Raw genomic sequence first — 16,425 nt, forward strand, 5'->3', positions numbered from 1 at the left:
AGAAGCCCGCTGGAGACCGTGGGAGACCGAAGAAGGCCGCTGGAAACCACAGGACGCCACTGGAGAACGTCGGAGACCAAAGGACACCGTGGGACCTGCACCTTGCCTGAAAAAAGGAAGAGTTTCTTAACATTTTACAAATACTTCAGCCTTTTCCTTTCTCTCTCCCTCTGTAAATACTAGAAATGCAGTACGGGAGGAAGGGAGAAAAAGTCGTCTTTTGAACTTACAATCATTATGATGCGATCTGCTACAATAATCGATTTTGGCATTAAAAGTAACACGCTCCTAGTAAAACGTGCTCCTCTAGTAAAAAACCACCAAAGATTTGTATCAGTTCTAGTGTAACATTGTATCTGCTGAGACTGTGGCTTCCCTAGATGTCAGCTGGGGAATACAGAGGCTGCAGGAAAGTTCGTTGACAGAAAGTGGGAAACGTGGATTTTTTTTCCCAGTTAACTTTTTCTTTCCCCTTTCCTCTTCTTCCCACCCCTGTTTAGGCTCACGACCTTCCAAAAGCTGTTGCGGCAGATCACACACAGGTCCCTGCCGTTTGCTCAAACTCTGTAACACCATCAGGCAGATACGTTCTTGGGATATTGTCTTGCGTGCTGCTGGGCCAAGAAGTGACACGAACGCCGTGTAAACACGGGCAGTGATGGCTCCTGGTCAGCAGTCACAGGCTGGCCTCAGTAATTGCTGTGAGACTAATCCCACACAGGAGCAACAGTATATGCTTCTGCCTTGTCAGCTTCATGAACAGGGCAAGTGGAGGGGAAAAATGCTCTTCTGTTAACTTCAAGTCATCACCTATGCTATCTGCAGCAATAATCGATTTGTTGAAAAAACTGGGAAACTTTGATTTTTTTTTCCCCCATTAACCCTTTTCCCCCCCTTCCGCTTTTTCCCATCCCTGTTTAGGCTCACAACCTTGCAAAGGCTATTGCAGCAGCTCACACATTTCTTCTGAAGCATCCAGATGCTGAAATGAGGCAGAGAAGTGTGGCCTACTGTCAGAGCAGACCTGAGGCTGAGCAGCAAATGAGAGACTTGGAGACAGAAGCTGACGAGGTATGCTTTTGATTCAGAGCCTGGTCTTTGGGAACCCTTCTATCACTCCTCGGATGGGGTGAGATTCAAGGATCTTGTTTGCTTACGTGTCCTCTGCTCCTCCTCTCCTTCCCCTCTTGCTGTTTTCCTCCGTCATCTCTGTTGTGTCTTCTTGGCGCATTCAGTAATCTCTGGCATTTTGTTTCTTCTTCCCAGGTTTGGGCAGGAATTCGTAACGGGGCTGTAGGAAGAAGTACTGGAAGTAAGGCTGGACTGGCAACAAATCCACACTGTGTTTTGGCAAAAGAGGGACACGGTTAGGTTGATTACTCCCCTGTCTTGTAGATGACAGGGACTGATTTGGGGCCAGCACCCCAAAGGCTTCCTCCCAAAGGTGCTGGGCGGAGTTGGGGTGGGCGGGGCTGCACACGCGTGGCTCTGTCACCCCCGTGTCACAATGCCAGCACCCGGCAATGCAGCGCTCACAATGCCCCGAGCAGGACCAAAAGGAGCAGCCGGGTCCCGTGTCCACTGCCAGAGCTGGCCCGGGGGCAGCCCCAACACATCCCACAGGAAGCACTTGAGGAGCTGGTGGAATCACAGGGCAGGGGCTGAGGGAGGAAGAGCTTGCATGAGGCTGCTGGAGGTTCTCCACTGCAAGGTGATCTGCGGGCAGGGCCACCATCCAAGCTCAGCTCACGGATGGAAATCCTTTTGAGCTGGATAGCAGTGGAGAGACCAAGGGCATTTCTTCTGTGCTTGCAACACCCACTGGTGTCCCACCAGGCACAGGAAGGAGTCTTGCCCCCAAGGACCATCAGCTCAGAGGCATTTGGGCACTCTCGGAAGTCCGGGAGATGGCTCCGGCTCGAGGTAGGACAGGGTAGGATAGGCTAGGGCTTGGGCAGGTCCTGGGGGGCGTGAGCAGCCTGTGGGATGAGGAGCCAGGTCTGGCTCACATGCTCAGGGAACAGCCGATCGCCAGCACTGGGGTCAGGAAGGAATTTTTTCCCCCGGGGCAGATTGGCACTGGTCCCCGGGGGTTTTTTGCCTTCCTCTGCAGCGCTGAGCACGACCACTTTGCAGAGCTCCTCTGGGCCCTTTTGGCTCGGTTCCTGCCCACTGCTCAAGCACCAGGAAGATGGCCTCTCGTGCCCCGCAGCTGGGGGGAGGAAGGCTTTTTTGCCTTCCTCTGCAGCGCTGAGCACGGCCCCTTGCCACGGCTTCTTTGGGCCATCTGGGCTGGGCGCCTGCTGCTCCACCAGTTGGCCCTAAACTTAGCTAGAACAGCCTACCTAAACCAGCACAGAACAACTCACCTAAACCAACCTTAAACAACCTAAACCAGTCTGCCTTCAAAAACTTCAATCAGCCACCTACAACCTAAGCAGAACCTTAAACAATCTACGACAAATTACCTAAACCAACCTAAACCAAACAAAAGAAACCAACCTAAACACCCTAAAACAAACCTACCCAAACCAAATGATCTAAAAAATCCTACCTAAAACAATCTAAAACTACATAAACCGGCATTTCTCAGCCAACCTCAAGCAACCTGTAACCAAACAAGCTAAACAAACCCAAACCAACCAATCTTAACCTAAAACAACCATTAAACAATCTCAAACAACTTCAAAACAATCTGATAAAGGATAAAACTACCTAAAGCAACCCATCTAAACCAACCTCAAAAACAGGAAATGGAATGACACAACCTGACCAAAATGACCTCAAGCAAACAACCCAAAGCTAAATAGAACCACTGAAACCAGCCTACAATCGCCAAGCTAAAAACCAATCTAAATCAACTAAACTTCAACAACGAAGCTAAAACCCCCTAAAAAACCCCAACAACCAAACTCCAACCACCAGCCACCCTACCCCATGCAGTGTCTCACTTGGATGTGTCTGCAGTCTTGGAAGCTTGACTACCCCAGGTTCTCCTACAAATGGACCCTGAGCTTGTTTGGAGGTTCTCAAGCACAGCGCAGCTACCGTATCCCCTTGACCTAGCAATGGTTCGCCTCTAGCGGGGAAGGTCGTCCTCTTTGAGCAAGGCAGGGAAACACGTGGAGCAGGGAAGGAGGACGGGGACATCTGCTGAGACAGCACAAACAGCCCCATCGAGCCTGGTGATTAGTGGGGGGACGCATGTCCCAGCGAGATTGCAGTCACATCCAAATCATCCAGACACAACCTAAAACCAACAAAACACCATGTAAATCTAACCAAAGCACCTAAAGCACCCTCAACAACCAATCTAAACCACCCCAACCTGAAGGAACCCATCTTCAAACATGCAACGTAAAAAACACTGCCTAAAACAACCTACCAAAAAGGAACTAAACCAACCTAAACCAAACAACCTGAACCAACCTCAACAGAAACCCTTCAGGCAACCTAAACAATGTAAACCAAACCTGCCGAAACCAACCTACCTGAAAACACAGACACCCACCAACCCACCTAAACTGCCTACTGAAAACAAACAACCTAAAATAACCAACCAGCCGACCATGTCTCAACTTAAAGTCATCTGAACAAACCTAAACCAAACTACTGAAAACGGCCTCAACGAAAACAGCTTCACATACGCCACCTACAACAACCAACGGAAGACACCTTCAACCAAAAATCACCTACATCAAGCAACCTGAACCCACCAGCCTTCGACAACCAGCCTCTCACAACCACCCTCAAAGAACCTGCCTCAAACCAACCTCAAACGACCGCAACAAACTGAACCAAGCTCGTAAAACCAGAAACCTCAACCAAACTAAGGCAACCAGTGCTAAAGAAGCACCAGAAAACAGCACCAACCAAAGAACCCAGCAAAACCAAGAAAAATAAACCTCCGAAGCTAAACAACACACATCAGCGGTAAGAAAATCACATCACACAACCTAAACCAACCCACCTAAACTAACCAACCGAAACCAAGCTCAACCATCAAACCTGAAACAAGCAATCTAAGACCGCCAACCTGAACCAAACTTAACAAACCTTAACCTAAAACAACCGGCCTTCAGTGACCTACCAACACACAACCTACCAACAACGTCATACGGTGTCAAACAACCAGTCTCAAAAAGCCTACCAAAACCAACTCGTATTAGCTGACCTAAACCAACCAAATGAAACCAACTTAGCAAAACCCAACAAAACCAAAACAACAATGGAAACAACATCAACAACAGAAACAGAACACCAAACAAGGTAGAAAGAAACAAGCAAAACCCAAACAAGTTACAGACCAAGAAGGCAGATGTAGGAAGCAGCACGCAGAGATGTTGCATGGGGACCCAGTGCTTTGGAGCAGCCACTGGTGTCCTGTCAGGAACAGGAAGGATTCGCAGCTGCCGCTCGGCACCTCTCCCTGCGGGCAACACCAGCGCCTGGCAGGGACCAGAGCGCTTCTCGTGCACCCTGCCCAAGAAGCACAGCAGCCAAACAAGGTGTGCAAGGCAAAACATCTGCTCGCCATCGCTACATGTGATGCTTTGGAAAAGATCCCACAGTACCACATACCTCTTCTTTGGTGCATGGTCAGTCCCGCGCCTCATTCTCAAGGTCCTCCCTCTTCAGGAACCTGGCAAAGCTTGGCCTCCATTCCTGCTGCTGCTCTCTGCAGCTCTGGGACTTGCCTTTGCCAGCCCGCAAGGGCTGTTTGTTCGAGCTAAACTGAAGAATGCATCAGCCTGCTCCTGGCTACACGTGGGCTTGTGTTAAGGATTGTGAGCATTGGCTCTGAAAAAGAGTGAGAAACGGAAATGACATGGAATAACAGAACATGAAAAAACATAAAATGAAGTAAATTAACATAAATAAAATAAAACAAAATAAAATAAAATAAAATAGAAACACTTGTATCCATTGCGTTTTGTGTCCTGGAAAGTGGTTTTGAGGGAAGGGTGAAGGAAGGGAGAGGGAAAGGGGACGGGCAGGGGGGAAGGGAAGGGAAGGCAGAAGAGAAAAGAAAGCCCTGACAGAGCCCTGAGGGCTCCGTGCCCGGAACTGTGCGGGTTTGACTGAAAGTGAACTCATTTTCTTCATGGAGTTAGAAACCTTTCAATTAGTTTGAGAACACGAGATAAAAACATTAGCTCTGTGCTGGGGTGTTAATTGCGCCGGTCTGAGAGCCAAGGACATTCTGACTGCTCTGCCCACAGATGTGACGTATCGGGGAAGGGGGACAGAGATGGGACAGAGCTGGACTGACATCCAGGCTGATCGATACGAGTATTTCATCCCATTAGCGTCACGGTCATTATTTAAGGAGGGAGGGGATCTCTCTCACTCTCTCAGGCGTGCAGTGTAAGCTTGATAAACTGGCCACATGGGTCAAGAAAGCCACCTGGCAACCAAACAGACCCATTGCACTCTTCCGCTCAGCACATCAAGATTTGCCCTCTAAGTCTCGGCAATTTCTTGAATATCACCAATAATCAACACAGGTTTCAAATAGCAACATGGCATGACAAAATAATACATACTTCTCTTTAAGTCCGCTCCTTTTTTTAAATCTTTGCCTAGACCTTCAGGAAATGTCAAACCAAACTAACTACCGAGCAGTTCAACACGCAACCCACGCAAAATAAAGGCGACCCATGAGGAACCCCGTTACAAGTATCAGTCGTGCAACTGCTACTCTGTGGCACGGCTGCCCTGAACCGATCACCCCTAGAGATGAAGCCCGAGGGAGACACCACTCAGCCGGCAAATATTCCAAAAACACGTTTTGCTCACAGATCTTACAGCAAGTTTTCCCTCGGCAAACAAAAGATTAAACAGCAACAACAAGCAGAAATAATACTCACAAGTCTGTGACTCACAAGAGGGCTGTTGCAAGAAGGATTTCTGGAAACGCTTGAACATCCATAGAAGTGGCTTGGAGCCACAAAAGCCCTGTCTCTTCAAACACGTTTTGCATTCTTCACACTACAGCACTAAAGAAAGATCAGAATCCCTTAGCATAGTACAATTCTGCAATACAGCGACCGGGTTGGTCGTGCTGCTAAGACACCTTGTCCAAAGATCTGCAGCTCTTGCTCTTTGCTGAAGACAAAAGGCCGATGAGTCGGTTCCAGCAGAGGCAAACCAAATCTAAGCACTGACAGGGCTGCAGAGCAAAATGGCCCCGCAATGGGGCCTCGTGGCCCCGGGGGCCGCCATGCCGGCCACCGCAGCGGCCGTTGGGGACGCCACGAGCCTCTGTGATGGCAGTTGGAGCACAGCTGTGCCAGCTGCGCCATCGCTCCGAGAGAAGAGGCCGCAGACGACAGCGCCGGATCGACGCGAAGAAGAGAGAGGAGGCTCAGGGACCCCCTGGGATGGCTCCGCCGCCCAAACGGCGGCTGCCTGGCGGGAGCAGCAGCACCGCCCACAGGCAGGAGGAGCCCATGGAGATTGACCCACCCCGGGAAGAGGCGGAGCCCATGGAGGTGGATCCGCCTCGGCAGGAGGAGGAGGCGATGGAGGTGGATCCGCCTCAGGCAGGGCTGCTGGGGCCCAGCACCAGCATGGCCGGACCGCCTCCGGCGCCGCAGTGCCCTAAGCGCCGCAGGACGGCCGGGGGCTCTCCCAGAGCCCCCAAACAGGCGCCTGGCCGCAAGCGGCGCCGCCCCCGCAGCCGCCACTAGCCACCTCCGGGGGATGGGCCGGACCAGCAGCCGCTCTGGAGCCACAGGTGAGCCCGGCTTCCCAGCCCGCACCCCCGGCCCTCATGCCGGGGCATCTCCTCTGCCCTGGGGCCTGGGGAAGAGGCGAGGAGGGTCGCTGCCATCTTCTGCTCGGCAGCCCCAGAGCACCGGGAGGAGTCCTCAGGAGCCACCACACAGCGGGGGACAGCGCCACAGACGCCAGGACACCCGAGGACAGCGCTGGAGCTTGCCTTCAAGGCAAAAGGTTTTCACATTGCACAAATCATTCAGACTTTTCCTTTCGCTCTCCTTCTCCCTGTAGGCAGACTAGAGAGTTAATAGAAATATGTAGATATAGAAAATAAAAGCTAGATGTATGTGTCTGTGCACAGAAGCCCACTGGAGACCGCCAGAGACCGTCGGGGACAGAAGGACACCGTGGGATCTGCACCTTGCCTTATAAAAGGAGAAGTGTGGAGACTTGGAGACGAAACCTGACGAGGTATGCTTGTTATTCAGAGCCTGGTCTTTTGGAACCCTTCTCTTACTCCTCTGATTGGGTGAGATGCAAGGGTCTCCTTTACTTGTGTGTTCTCTGCTCCTCCTCTCCCTCCCCTCTTGCTGTTTTCCTCCGTCATCTCTGTTGTGTCTTCTTGTTGCATTCAGTAATTCTCATCTCTGGCATTTTGGTTTTTTTCCCAGGCTCGGTCAGGAATTCTTGACATGACTACCGGAAGGAGTGTTTGAAGGTCAGAGGCATTTGGGCACTCTCGGCAGTCCGGGAGATGGCTCCGGCTCGAGGTAGGACAGGGTAGGATAGGCTAGGGCTTGGGCAGGTCCTGGGGGGCGTGAGCAGCCTGTGCATGGGACGAGGAGCCAGGTCTGGCTCACATGCTCAGGGAACAGCCGATCGCCAGCACTGGGGTCAGGAAGGAATTTTTTCCCCCGGGGCAGATTGGCACTGGTCCCCGGGGGTTTTTTGCCTTCCTCTGCAGCGCTGAGCACGACCACTTTGCAGAGCTCCTCTGGGCCCTTTTGGCTCGGTTCCTGCCTGCTGCTCAAGCACCAGGAAGATGGCCTCTCGTGCCCCGCAGCTGGGGGGAGGAAGGCTTTTTTTCCCCCCGAGGTGGGACAGCAAGCGTCTCCGGGGGTTTTTTGCCTTCCTCTGCAGCGCTGAGCACGGCCCCTTGCCACGGCTTCTTTGGGCCATTTGGGCTGGGCGCCTGCTGCTCCACGAGGTGGCCCTAAACTTAGCTAGAACAGCCTATCCAAAGCAGCATAGACCTACTCACCTAAACCAACCGTAAAGAAGTGCAAGGAACTAACCAGCCTTCAAGAAGCTAAAATAAACTGAACATAAACACTTGTATCCCTTGTGTTTTGTGTCCTTGAAAGTGTTTTGGAGTCGGGAAGGGGGGAGTCAGGGAGAGTCGGGTGGACGTTGGGGAAGCGGGACGGCGGGGGGGGGGAAGGAGGCGGGACGGCGGGGGGGGGGAAGGAGGCGGGACGGCGGGGGGGGGAAGGAGGCGGCACGGCGTGGGGGGGTAGGAGGCGGGACGGCGGGGGGGGGAAGGAGGCGGGACGGCGGGGGGGGGAAGGAGGCGGGACGGGGGAGATACGGTGAGGGGAAGCGGGACGGGGGGTAGAGGCGGGACGGGGGGGAACCGGACGGGGGGGGATGGTAGATGCGGGACCGGGGGGTGAACGGGAGGGGCGGGGAACGGAGAGGCGGGAGATGGGGAGGGAAGCGGGAGAGGGAGAGGCGGGAGGGGGGGAGACGGGTAGGGGGGAGACGGGGCGAGGCGGGAGTATGGGAGAGGCGGGAGGGGAGGAGACGGGGAGGGCGGGTGGACGGGGGGGGAGGGAGGTGCGAGACGGGAGGGGGGAGAAGGGTATGGCTGCCCTGAACCGATCACCTCCTAGAGATGAAGTCCAAGGGAGACACCACTCAGCTGGCAAATATTCCAAAAACACGTTTTGCTCACAGATCTTACAGCAAGTTTTCCCTCAGCAAACAAAAGATTAAACAGCAACAACAAGCAGAAATAATACTCACAAGTCTGAACCATCTTCTACGGGATTTTCCCGTACCGGCCGACACCGCCGGACCCGGCGGGCACACCCGCTGCCCCCGCTCCAGCTGCCCGCCAAGCGGCGGCGCCGGCCCCGCCACCCACGCGTGCCCACAAGCGGCCTCGCCCTCCCCGCCCGCCCGCCCGCCGGGCACAAGACGGACCTCAGCGCAGCCCAGCCCGGGCACCGGGAGAGCCGCCTCCCGCAAAGACCGACCCAGCAGCCCCGACGAGCGGATGGCGGAGCCGTCGCTCCTCGGCCCCGCCCCGTGTTCCGGTAAAGGCGGGAACGAGCGGGAGTCGCGCGGTTTGGCTGCTCCCGAGAGAGAGTTGGAGGAAAAACTCTTCCCGCCCCCTGTCCCTTCTTCTCCAGCCGGGCAGCCCCCTGGAGCTGCCGCCGCTACAACCGCTGCCGACAGCCCGGTGGCCCCGATGAGCCACCCCGCCCTTCCACCGGGCTTTTTCTTGTGCGTGGAGTGGCCGGTGGAGTCTTTTCCGTGCTGTGTGTCACAGCTACTTGATGTGCTGATTTTTTTCCTACCCTATTTTCTCATTAACTCACAAGAAGGTTGTGGCAACAACACCCGTTTCCGGAAACGCTTGAACATCCCTAGAATTGGCTTGGAGCCAAAAGAGCACTGTCTCTTCAAACACGTTTTGCATTCTCCACACTACAGCACTAAAGAAAATCGGTGTTTCCACTTCCACGGCCATTGCACATCCTGTGGTGGGTCAGAGTCCAGAAGCACCGAGCCTTCATAAGCTCTGTCCTCTGCCTCGGAGGGTGACGCTCCCTCCAGAAACGCCCCCGCCTCTCAGAGGAGGGACAGACAGCTGCTGCTGTCCCGGGGCTGCAGGCTGGGCTCTCAAACGAGCCGAGTTCCCAGGTCACTCCCAACAACTCGGCTTTCGGCTCCCGGAGGGAAATGCAACCTTTGCAAGCACCTGATGCCGCTGCCCTGCTGGGCTGGGCACAGGAGCCCTTCGCCGTGACCAGGGCAGGGAGATGCAACGCTGGGCTTGACTCGCTGCGGAGCTGCAGGGCTGCTGTGCCATCCGGCAGCAGAGGGGGATGAAGTGCCCGCTGGGGCAGTGACAGGGACTGTGCCAGTCAGCGCAGGCAGGTGACAGGAACAACCGCGAAGCCACTAATGAAATGCAAAGAGTACAGCACGGGAAAGAGCACTGGATCAGCACCCGGTGGATTGTCCCTTCGTTTTCTGTTGACTATCAGTGTTCTTTATTGAATTATTGATTTCTTTTTACTGATGTATGGTTGGTCATATGCATACGTTTGGGGATTTTTTGGATATTCGTTTTCCTTTCTTCACTGTTTTTGCCAGTGCCTAACCAGACTCTCTTGAATGGAGCTTGGGACTTGATACAAGGCTTCGTGCAAATTTGGAAGCAGAGGGACCAGGGGATGTGTCTCCAGCAATACTACAGCGTGTTTCAAAAACACGGTCCCAATTTCACACGCAGAGTGATTTCCAATTGGGTCCATCTTTCCGAAACATCCTGTGCCTGGGGAGAGTTGTGGAAACAAACTTGAGATGGGTCCTATGTTACCTCTGTTCCTGCTCCTCGTCCCATAGTGCCGTGGCGGGATTCCTCCTCTGAGGGTGGTTCTTTTGAAGTAAATAAAACGTCTGTTGGAAGGAATTGTGGGAATTCAAAGACATGGTTCTTACACCTTTGGACAAATGTTTGCGTTAAAAACGGAGGCAAATTTTCTCTCCTTCTCCCTATATATGTGTATGCAGACTGTATAGTTTATAAAGACATGTAAAAATAGAAAATTAAATCGATAAATGTGTGCACACGGAAGCCCACAGGAGACCACCGGAGATTGCTGGAGATTGCAGGAGACCGTCCGGAGACCGAAGGACACCGCTAGAAACCACAGGACACCATTGGCTCTGTGTCTTGGTTTAAAAAGGAAGAAGGTTTTCACATTTCAGCAAACAATTAAGACTTTGGTTTTCTCTCTCCTTCTCCCTATATGTGTGTCTATGGACAATATAGTTTAGAAAAATATGTACATATAGACAATAACAGCTATAAATGCAGGCACAGAGAAGCCCGCTGGAGACCGTGGGAGACCGAAGAAGGCCGCTGGAAACCACAGGACGCCACTGGAGAACGTCGGAGACCAAAGGACACCGTGGGACCTGCACCTTGCCTGAAAAAAGGAAAAGTTTCTTAACATTTTACAAATACTTCAGCCTTTTCCTTTCTCTCTCCCTCTGTAAATACTAGAAATGCAGTACGGGAGGAAGGGAGAAAAAGTCGTCTTTTGAACTTACGATCATTATGATGCGATCTGCTACAATAATCGATTTTGGCATTAAAAGTAACACGCTCCTAGTAAAACATGCTCCTCTAGTAAAAAACCACCAAAGATTTGTATCAGTTCTAGTGTAACATTGTATCTGCTGAGACTGTGGCTTCCCTAGATGTCAGCTGGGGAATAGAGAGGCTGCAGGACAGTTTGTTGACAGAAAGTGGGAAACGTGGATTTTTTTTCCCAGTTAACTTTTTCTTTCCCCTTTCCTCTTCTTCCCACCCCTGTTTAGGCTCACGACCTTCCAAAAGCTGTTGCGGCAGATCACACACAGGTCCCTGCCGTTTGCTCGAACTCTGTAACACCATCAGGCAGATACGTTCTTGGGATATTGTCTTGCGTGCTGCTGGGCCAAGAAGTGACACGAACGCCGTGTAAACACGGGCAGTGATGGCTCCTGGTCAGCAGTCACAGGCTGGCCTCAGTAATTGCTGTGAGACTAATCCCACACAGGAGCAACAGTATATGCTTCTGCCTTGTCAGCTTCATGAACAGGGCAAGTGGAGGGGAAAAATGCTCTTCTGTTAACTTCAAGTCATCACCTATGCTATCTGCAGCAATAATCGATTTGTTGAAAAAACTGGGAAACTTTGATTTTTTTTTCCCCCATTAACCCTTTTCCCCCCCTTCCGCTTTTTCCCATCCCTGTTTAGGCTCACAACCTTGCAAAGGCTATTGCAGCAGCTCACACATTTCTTCTGAAGCATCCAGATGCTGAAATGAGGCAGAGAAGTGTGGCCTACTGTCAGAGCAGACCTGAGGCTGAGCAGCAAATGAGAGACTTGGAGACAGAAGCTGACGAGGTATGCTTTTGATTCAGAGCCTGGTCTTTGGGAACCCTTCTATCACTCCTCGGATGGGGTGAGATTCAAGGATCTTGTTTGCTTACGTGTCCTCTGCTCCTCCTCTCCTTCCCCTCTTGCTCTTTTCCTCCGTCATCTCTGTTGTGTCTTCTTGGTGCATTCAGTAATCTCTGGCATTTGGTTTCTTCTTCCCAGGTTTGGGCAGGAATTCGTAACGGGGCTGTAGGAAGAAGTACTGGAAGTAAGGCTGGACTGGCAACAAATCCACACTGTGTTTTGGCAAAAGAGGGACACGGTTAGGTTGATTACTCCCCTGTCTTGTAGATGACAGGGACTGATTTGGGGCCAGCACCCCAAAGGCTTCCTCCCAAAGGTGCTGGGCGGAGTTGGGGTGGGCGGGACTGCACACGCGTGGCTCTGTCACCCCCGTGTCACAATGCCAGCACCCGGCAATGCAGCGCTCACAATGCCCCGAGCAGGACCAAAAGGAGCAGCCGGGTCCCGTGTCCACTGCCAGAGCTGGCCCGGGGGCAGCCGCAACACATCCCACAGGAAGCACTTGAGGAGCTGGTGGAATCACAGGGCAGGGGCTGAGGGAGGAAGAGCTTGCATGAGGCTGCTGGAGGTTCTCCACTGCAAGGTGATCTGCGGGCAGGGCCACCATCCAAGCTCAGCTCACGGATGGAAATCCTTTTGAGCTGGATAGCAGTGGAGAGACCAAGGGCATTTCTTCTGTGCTTGCAACACCCACTGGTGTCCCACCAGGCACAGGAAGGAGTCTTGCCCCCAAGGACCATCAGCTCAGAGGCATTTGGGCACTCTCGGAAGTCCGGGAGATGGCTCCGGCTCGAGGTAGGACAGGGTAGGATAGGCTAGGGCTTGGGCAGGTCCTGGGGGGCGTGAGCAGCCTGTGGGATGAGGAGCCAGGTCTGGCTCACATGCTCAGGGAACAGCCGATCGCCAGCACTGGGGTCAGGAAGGAATTTTTTCCCCCGGGGCAGATTGGCACTGGTCCCCGGGGGTTTTTTGCCTTCCTCTGCAGCATTGAGCACGACCACTTTGCAGAGCTCCTCTGGGCCCTTTTGGCTCGGTTCCTGCCCGCTGCTCAAGCACCAGGAAGATGGCCTCTCGTGCCCCGCAGCTGGGGGGAGGAAGGCTTTTTTGCCTTCCTCTGCAGCGCTGAGCACGGCCCCTTCCCACGGCTTCTTTGGGCCATTTGGGCTGGGCGCCTGCTGCTCCACCAGTTGGCCCTAAACTTAGCTAGAACAGCCTACCTAAACCAGCACAGAACAACTCACCTAAACCAACCTTAAACAACCTAAACCAGTCTGCCTTCAAAAACTTCAATCAGCCACCTACAACCTAAGCAGAACCTTAAACAATCTACGACAAATTACCTAAACCAACCTAAACCAAACAAAAGAAACCAACCTAAACACCCTAAAACAAACCTACCCAAACCAAATGATCTAAAAAATCCTACCTAAAACAATCTAAAACTACATAAACCGGCATTTCTCAGCCAACCTCAAGCAACCTGTAACCAAACAAGCTCAACAAACCCAAACCAACCAATCTTAACCTAAAACAACCATTAAACAATCTCAAACAACTTCAAAACAATCTGATAAAGGATAAAACTACCTAAAGCAACCCATCTAAACCAACCTCAAAAACAGGAAATCGAATGACACAACCTGACCAAAATGCCCTCAAGCAAACAACCCAAAGCTAAATAGAACCACTGAAACCAGCCTACAATCGCCAAGCTAAAAACCAATCTAAATCAACTAAACTTCAACAACGAAGCTAAAACCCCCTAAAAAACCTCAACAACCAAACTCCAACCACCAGCCACCCTACCCCATGCAGTGTCTCACTTGGATGTGTCTGCAGTCTTGGAAGCTTGACTACCCCAGGTTCTCCTACAAATGGACCCTGAGCTTGTTTGGAGGTTCTCAAGCACAGCGCAGCTACCGTATCCCCTTGACCTAGCAATGGTTCGTTCGCCTCTAGCGGGGAAGGTCGTCCTCTTTGAGCAAGGCAGGGAAACACGTGGAGCAGGGAAGGAGGACGGGGACATCTGCTGAGACAGCACAAACAGCCCCATCGAGCCTGGTGATTAGTGGGGGGACGCATGTCCCAGCGAGATTGCAGTCACATCCAAATCATCCAGACACAACCTAAAACCAACAAAACACCATGTAAATCTAACCAAAGCACCTAAAGCACCCTCAACAACCAATCTAAACCACCCCAACCTGAAGGAACCCATCTTCAAACATGCAACGTAAAAAACACTGCCTAAAACAACCTACCAAAAAGGAACTAAACCAACCTAAACCAAACAACCTGAACCAACCTCAACAGAAACCCTTCAGGCAACCTAAACAATGTAAACCAAACCTGCCAAAACCAACCTACCTGAAAACACAGACACCCACCAACCCACCTAAACTGCCTACTGAAAACAAACAACCTAAAATAACCAACCAACTTAAAATCATCTAAACAAACCTAAACCAAACTACTGAAAACGGCCTCAACGAAAACAGCTTCAGATACGCCACCTACAACAACCAACGGAAGACACCTTCAACCAAAAATCACCTACATCAAGCAACCTGAACCCACCAGCCTTCGACAACCAGCCTCTCACAACCACCCTCAAAGAACCTGCCTCAAACCAACCTCAAACGACCGCAACAAACTGAACCAAGCTCGTAAAACCAGAAACCTCAACCAAACTAACGCAACCAGTGCTAAAGAAGCGTCAGAAAACAGCACCAACCAAAGAACCCAGCAAAACCAAGAAAAGTAAACCTCCAAAGCTAAACAACATAGATCAGCGGTAAGAAAATCACATCACACAGCCTAAACCAACCCACCTAAACTAACCAACCGAAACCAAGCTAAACCATCAAACCTGAAACAAGCAATCTAAGACCCCCTACCTCAACCAAACTTAAAAACGTATAAACTGACCTAAACCAACCAAATGAAACCAACTTAGAAAAACCCAACAAAACCAAAACAACAATGGAAACAACATCAACAACAGAAACAGAACACCAAACAAGGTAGAAAGAAACAAGCAAAACCCAAGCAAGTTACAGACCAAGAAGGCAGATGTAGGAAGCAGCACGCAGAGATGTTGCATGGGGACCCAGTGCTTTGGAGCAGCCACTGGTGTCCTGTCAGGAACAGGAAGGATTCGCAGCTGCCACTCGGCACCTCTCCCTGCGGGCAACACCAGCGCCTGGCAGGGACCAGAGCGCTTCTCGTGCACCCTGCCCAAGAAGCACAGCAGCCAAACAAGGTGTGCAAGGCAAAACATCTGCTCGCCATCGCTACATGTGATGCTTTGGAAAAGATCCCACAGTACCACATACCTCTTCTTTGGTGCATGGTCAGTCCCGCGCCTCATTCTCAAGGTCCTCCCTCTTCAGGAACCTGGCAAAGCTTGGCCTCCATTCCTGCTGCTGCTCTCTGCAGCTCTGGGACTTGCCTTTGCCAGCCCGCAAGGGCTGTTTGTTCGAGCTAAACTGAAGAATGCATCAGCCTGCTCCTGGCTACACGTGGGCTTGTGTTAAGGATTGTGAGCATTGGCTCTGAAAAAGAGTGAGAAACGGAAATGACATGGAATAACAGAACACGAAAAAACATAAAATGAAGTAAATTAAAATAAAATAAAACAAAACAAAATAAAATAGAAACACTTGTATCCATTGCGTTTTGTGTCCTGGAAAGTGGTTTTGAGGGAAGGGTGAAGGAAGGGAGAGGGAAAGGGGACGGGCAGGGGGGAAGGGAAGGGAAGGCAGAAGAGAAAAGAAAGCCCTGACAGAGCCCTGAGGGCTCCGTGCCCGGAACTGTGCGGGTTTGACTGAAAGTGAACTCATTTTCTTCATGGAGTTAGAAACCTTTCAATTAGTTTGAGAACACGAGATAACACCCCAGCACAGAGCTAATGTTTTTAATTGCGCCGGTCTGAGAGCCAAGGACATTCTGACTGCTCTGCCCACGGATGTGACGTATCGGGGAAGGGGGACAGAGATGGGACAGAGCTGGACTGACATCCAGGCTGATCGATACGAGTATTTCATCCCATTAGCGTCACGGTCATTATTTAAGGAGGGAGGGGATCTCTCTCACTCTCTCAGGCGTGCAGTGTAAGCTTGATAAACTGGCCACATGGGTCAAGAAAGCCACCTGGCAACCAAACAGACCCCTTGCACTCTTCCGCTCAGCACATCAAGATTTGCCCTCTAAGTCTCGGCAATTTCTTGAATATCACCAATAACCAACACAGGTTTCAAATAGCAACATGGCATGACAAAATAATACATACTTCTCTTTAAGTCCGCTCCTTTTTTTAAATCTTTGCCTAGACCTTCAGCAAATGTCAAACCAAACTAACTACCCAGCAGTTCAACACGCAACCCACGCAAAATAAAGGCGACCCATGAGGAACCCCGTTACAAGTATCAGTCGTGCAACTGCTACTCTGTGGCACG

General features: G+C 51.7%; 1 long non-coding RNA gene across 1 annotated transcript; it reads left to right on the plus strand.

The window, feature by feature from the left end:
• Positions 1-5,994: 5,994 nt before the first annotated feature.
• LOC135578825 (uncharacterized) lies at positions 5,995-8,061 on the plus strand. Its single transcript, XR_010470956.1, has 3 exons — positions 5,995-6,957; positions 7,085-7,194; positions 7,395-8,061. It is a non-coding gene; the product is annotated as an uncharacterized LOC135578825 (long non-coding RNA).
• Positions 8,062-16,425: the final 8,364 nt, after the last annotated feature.

This window comes from Columba livia, chromosome 2 (assembly GCF_036013475.1).
Source record: "Columba livia isolate bColLiv1 breed racing homer chromosome 2, bColLiv1.pat.W.v2, whole genome shotgun sequence".
Classification (NCBI taxonomy): Eukaryota; Metazoa; Chordata; class Aves; order Columbiformes; family Columbidae; genus Columba; species Columba livia.